The sequence below is a fragment of the Tachyglossus aculeatus genome, chromosome 1 (genome assembly GCF_015852505.1).
Source record: "Tachyglossus aculeatus isolate mTacAcu1 chromosome 1, mTacAcu1.pri, whole genome shotgun sequence".
Taxonomy (NCBI): domain Eukaryota; kingdom Metazoa; phylum Chordata; class Mammalia; order Monotremata; family Tachyglossidae; genus Tachyglossus; species Tachyglossus aculeatus.
This window is the reverse complement of record NC_052066.1, coordinates 117,937,327-117,943,426: the sequence shown is the minus strand read 5'-3', so window position 1 is coordinate 117,943,426 and position 6,100 is coordinate 117,937,327.

Here is a 6,100-nt window from a genome sequence, read left to right as displayed (position 1 = left end):
TGATTTGCAGGTGGATACAGTATAGGGAGATAAGTACTGGGGTAAGTATAGGTATTGATGAATAGAGATATGACTGAACATTTTTCAGAAAATAATCTGAGCAGCAGGGTGAATACAGACCTGGAGAGGCGTGAGACAGAAATCAGGGAAGTCAGCGATGAGGCTGATGAAGTAGTCGAGGCAGGAAATAAGTGGATCAATGTCGTAGCAGTTTGGATCAAGAACAGAGGGGAGTTTAGAGATGATGTGAAGGAAGAACCGACAGGATTTCAAGACAGATTAAGTCAACAGGTTGAATTAAAGAAATGAGTTGAAGATTAGTCCAAGGTTGATTGATCCATTTGTTTTCCAAACTATTTTTGATTAACTACAAATCTGGGACCATATTTCAAGTGCTGATTGATATTTTGTTGGAAGGCTTGATGTGGAATGACTACGATCACACAAACATTCACTACTAATATTTCTTTAATATGGAAGTAAAAATCCACTAGTATTTTACTGGAATTGATGAGGATCCTTTGTAACTTCCACGATTAATGATATAAATTCCCCATGGCATTTTCTGTTTATCCTAAGGAAGACTCCCTTCAGCACACATTAAGACAGGGAACCTCTGCTTCCATGTGCTGGAATTTCCCATTACTTAAACCCGATTCTCCACCATTCCATTTTACAGAGCAGCTGGTGCTGGAATGACCGTGAAATAACTAATGCTAATGGGTTTAGCAAGGTAGGTTGAGGAGAGAACTGAAGAAGGGAAGGAGAGTAAGGTGGAGGGGTTTTCATTTCCTCTGGAATGAACATGCTATTATCCAAGGTGATTAACCTTCACAAATCCAACTCATTGAGGGGGCCCAATAAATAAGTTAATGATAAAGTAAACGTTAACTTCCCTGTCCTAAAGTATATAAGTAGCAGTATGGCCTAGTGGAAAAAACATGGGTAGAGCAGTTGGAGGATATGGGTTCTAAACCCAGATCTGCCACTTTTATGCTGTTTGACCTTGGATAAGTCACTTAACCTCAGTTACCTCATCTGTAAAATGGGGACTAAGTTTTACTGCCTCCTGTTTAGACAGGATCCCCATAGAGGACTGCACCCAACTGTATTATCTGGAATCTGCCTCAGAGCTTAGTATAGTGCTTGGCACACAGCAACTGCTTAACAAGTAGCAGCAGAAGCAGTGTCGCTCAGTGGAAAGAGCATGGGCTTTGGAGTCAGAGGTCATGGGTTCAAATCCCAGATCTGCCAATTGTCAGCTGTGTGACTTTGGGCAAGTCACTTAACTTCTCTGGGCCTCAGTTGCCTCATCTGTAAAATGGGGATTAAAATTGTGTGAGCCCCCCGTGGGACAACCTGATTACCTTGTAACCTCCCCAGCACTTAGAACAGAGCTTGGCACATAGTAAGCGCTTAACAAATACCAGCATTATTATTATTATTAACAAGTACTGTTACTATTACATACATTTCTTAGGGTCTTTGTAACTCCAAATCTATATCTCTATGCAAATAATGTGGGAGGAAGAGTTAGTGAAGCATGCGTATTTTCAGCCACATTTAAATACATGAATAAAATCTGGCTGTCAATAAGGTCAATTTTGGTTAGATTTTATCCACATAATGCCTGTTACCTTGGCATTATCCTCAATTCATCTGCCTTATTTAACCCACATATTCAATCTTCCATCAAATCCTGTCAGTTGTACCTTCACAGCATCACTAAAATCCACCCTTTCTTCTCCATCCAAATTGCTATTCTGCTTATCCAAGCACATGATATGTCTCGTCTTCAATGTTGCATCAGCCTCCTCCCTGATGGTATTTGTTATATGCTTACTATGCACCAAGCACTGTTCTAAGTGCTGGGGAGGTTACAAGGTGATCAGGTTGTCCCACGGGGGGCTCACAGTCTTAATCCACGTTTTACAGATGAGGTAACTGAGGCACAGAGAAGCTAAGTGACTTGCCCAAAGTCACACAGCTGACAAGTGGTGGAGCTGGAATTAGAACCCATGACATCTGATTTCCAAGCCTGTGCTCTTACCACCAGGCCACGCTGCTGACCTCCCTGCCTCTCCCCACTATAGTCCTTACTACACTGTTGCCCAAATCGTTTTTCTAAAAACTGTCCAGCCCACATCTCCCCACTCCTCAAGAACCTCCAGTGATTGCCCACCCAATTCTACAAACAGAAACTCTTTAAGTGTTCAAAATAGAACTCTTTATCTTTCCACCCAAACCCTGTTCTCGCTTGACTTTCTCCTCCCTGTAGACAACACAATCATCCTTCCTGCCTCACAAGTGTGTAACCTTGGTGTTATCCTTGACTCCTCTCTCTCATTCAATACACATAATCTCACTACAATGGAACAACTTTAACATTAGATATATAGAGTAAATCTGGGTGGTGAATATAATTGTCTTCATTCTTATCACAATTTTGCTTCTTAAAAAATAAAAAATATAGGTGATTCTTGGTTGCTCAGTACTTTGGGAGAGAATCACGTGACCTCTCTATTGAATAACTGAATTGCATTTTTCAGAAGGTTCAGTCCTTTGGAATTGTACTTTCCAAGAGCTTCGTATAGTGCTCTGCACAGAGTAGAAATGCTGAGATAGGAGATCTACTGAAAAGAAATTCCCATTAGAAACAGTGGGAATAAGTTTCAAATTATATGTATCAGATTTGCCAGTTTTTAATGAACGAATATACACCAAGTTTCTGGTGAAAGTGAAAGTAGATTTGACCAAGTATTGCAGAAGTCATTTTTCTGAAATATAAAATCCTTAGGAGAAAATGTTTCCCTTTTTCACAGGCTAGTCTAGTAATCTGGCAACTTATACAGTCTCAGATGCTTTGAATATTTGGCATTCATAGGTAACTTCCTGAACGACGATCTTCATTCCCCTTATCTCCTTTCTGAGAATGAACTCTATACACATATTACGTGAATGATTCCTTCATAGAATTAGTCATAATCAACTTCTGAGACAGGTAAATTCATCTGAAGATTTCATCTGCCTCTTTCATGTAATGCTCATTTCTTTCTTGGAATCCTAAAGCTCATTCAAAAAATCAGAGGCAGTGTGAATAGGGAACTGTCTTGAGAACCAGAGTGCTAATGTCCACCAGTGAAGCAAATACCATGGTGTTAGTAAACTACTAGTCAGCTGAGGGACATGTGTTTATATATACAATTCACTTCCCCTAAAATTGGTATTGTTCAGGCCAAGGCCCAGAGAAGATGTCTTCTCTACTTCCAGATGTCTTGGCCAAGGTGCTGATCATCCAAGTCCCAGAAGTCTCTTGCTAGGTCAATTGATTTCTGATGATTCAATAAGAATTGAACAAATGACAGCTACTCAGCATCTCCCATGGAAAGACCAATGTACTGGATACTAGGACATGCAAAAAGCAGTAGAGATGTAAGTATTGCACCCAAAGACTTTACAATCTAATGGGATGAAAATAAACATAGACAAATTGGTCTTGAAGATGAAAGAGGAAAAAGAAATTAGACACCAAGTTTGTGACAGAGAGAGGGCTGAGGTGATTGATGGAATGGCATGATTGGAGGTGGAGGATTATTTATCCATTAATCAACAGATATATCTACTATCGGCAGAGCACTGTACTAAGAGCTTGGAATTATGCAATCTAGACAGCCGAATAAGAATTCATGATCCCTGCAATCCTTTTGAGATCTGATATTTCAAAAACATTTAATAAGTTATTAACTTGAGAGCGTACACAAATAGAGTTTATGCTACCTTTTCCTGGATCCACTACTTTCCTCTTCTGGGTCTCTCTGTACTTTCCTATAGGTGATTCGTAGATCATCTTCTCCCTTTAAGTGAAGAGAGCCTTGCTCCTTCAGAGTTCTTGTTGTTGGACTCCAAACCTTCAGGAATCCTCCCCAATGCCTCCCCTTGCCCTATGTCCATCCAGGGTCTACAGAAAAAGCTCTCCCAAGGTCAAGCTCTCCCAGGCACATCGCTTGCTTACTTCTCGCCTCCAAGATGGCTGAGGTTCTCTCTCACTTGTCTTGGCTACATTTTTATGCTTCCCTCAGGGAGGGGAACCAATGAATGACTTTTTGAGTTTCCTCTTCCCCGTGGGGTTCAGTGACAGTGTTTGTCACAGAGGTTGAGAACTATTGGAACAGAGTATCATTCATTAGTTTTGAAAGAAGGGAAGTGATTTGGTGGTCTGGAGGGAGTGGTTTCAGTGGAGTGAGACCCCTGGACCCCAGACAGTAGAGGGTCACTGATGCAGTTGGAGGACAGGAAATGGAAGTAACTGGTGTATAGAACTTCTTAGGTAGTTTGGAGAGGAATGAGAGGAAGGAGATAGGGAGAATACCTGAATGGTTCAGTGAGATCCAGATTTTTTTTAAGAAAGGGGAGACATGGGCATGTTTCAAGGTTGGGTGGAAGAAGACATCAGATGGTGACTGGTTACAGATGGCAATCACAAAGGGGAGAAGTGAGCACAAGTATTTTTAGCAGGTGAGAAGGGATGCAGTTAGAGGTACATGAGCCAAAAGCAGCATGGTGCAGTGGGAAGCAGCATGGCATACAGCACAGGCCTGGGACTCAGAAGGTCATGGGTCCTAATCCTGGCTCCATCACCTTTCTGTTGTTTGACCTTGGGCAAGTCATTTCACTTCTCTGTGCCTCAGTTACCTCATCTGTACAGTGGGGATTAGGTCTGTGAGCCCCAAGGGGTACAGGGACTGTGTCCAACCTGATTTCCGTTTATCCACCCCAGTGTTTAGTACAGTGCCTGGCACATAGTAAGTGCATAACAAATACCATTATTACTATATGAACCTATACCCTTTTTTGAAGATGAAGCTGCTGTGACTCATCCATATGAGGGCTGTGGCTTAAAAGACTAATGGGTGACCACCAGTCCTTTCAACCCCTGCCTACTCCCTTAAAGTACTCCTTCCCAGAGAGAAGATGGCCAGGAGGGGAAACGAGAATGGGCAGTTGACCAGAGAATGAGAGTGGCACTGCACAAGTCGCTAACACTGTAATCAGTTCTCTCAACATGTTCTCGCTCCTTAACTCTCTGGACCAGGCTAGTCTGTCATTTGGGAAAGGAGACCCCCACCAGCATCACCATGTAGAGGATTTATTTGGCTCAGCCACTGCATGTGCTATTTGCTACACCTGGCCTTCTTTTCCATTCTGACAGACACTAGCCTCCTCTTTTCAAAGCCTCTGCTTGAGGACAGTAGCATACTTCTTATAGGAGTTTCTCAAGTGGATTTGTCTGCCTCCTTAGTCTCCCATTGCTATGCCACATTCTTTAGTTGGGAGTATAGGAAAACAAGAGTGATACAGATTTGATACTTGGGATAGCAACAAATCCATCTTGGGAAAGTTACTTGGTGGCCACAATTTTTCAACTTCAAAAATGGAGTGGAGTTATTTTTGCCTAGTTATTTTTCTAAGATAGAGTGTTATAAATTATCTGAGCTCTCTGAGTAATTGACTGCATTATTTCTGTGAGATCTACTTCCTGACTATTTGACCTTTGCCCTCAGTTCTTGATAAAGGAATCAATAAGGACCACCACATTCAAGTACTACAGCCTTAATCAACTGGTGTTCCTTCATGAAAATTATTTGCATTGCTATGTTAGGAGAGAAACAATCTTTTATTCCCAGGTATATCATACAAACTGATAGAGAACGGGAAACTTTTTCCTTCCAAAATCATCTTCTTTCCCTTACTTTTACTTTACTTGCTACAGATGTCCACTATGTAGGTAGGCTTGTATCTGTGTCTATTTTGATACAAAAAGACTTAGGTGTGTCAACAGCTACTGGATAGACACACTTTCTTCTTAAGACTAATTGTTATATTTTTTGAGCTGTCACTTTTGCAGAGATCTATACTGAGTGCTGAGGAAGGTCATAAAAATAATACATCAGCCACCCACCATGGCATGGTACATGAAATTTATGGAATAACCAGTACTGTATTTGGGCTCACTTGGAGCAATGAGAATCAAATTTTTGGGAAAGGATGTCCAATTATTGGAGTAAAAATGTTTAGTTATTGCTCAGGGTTTAACCTCAGC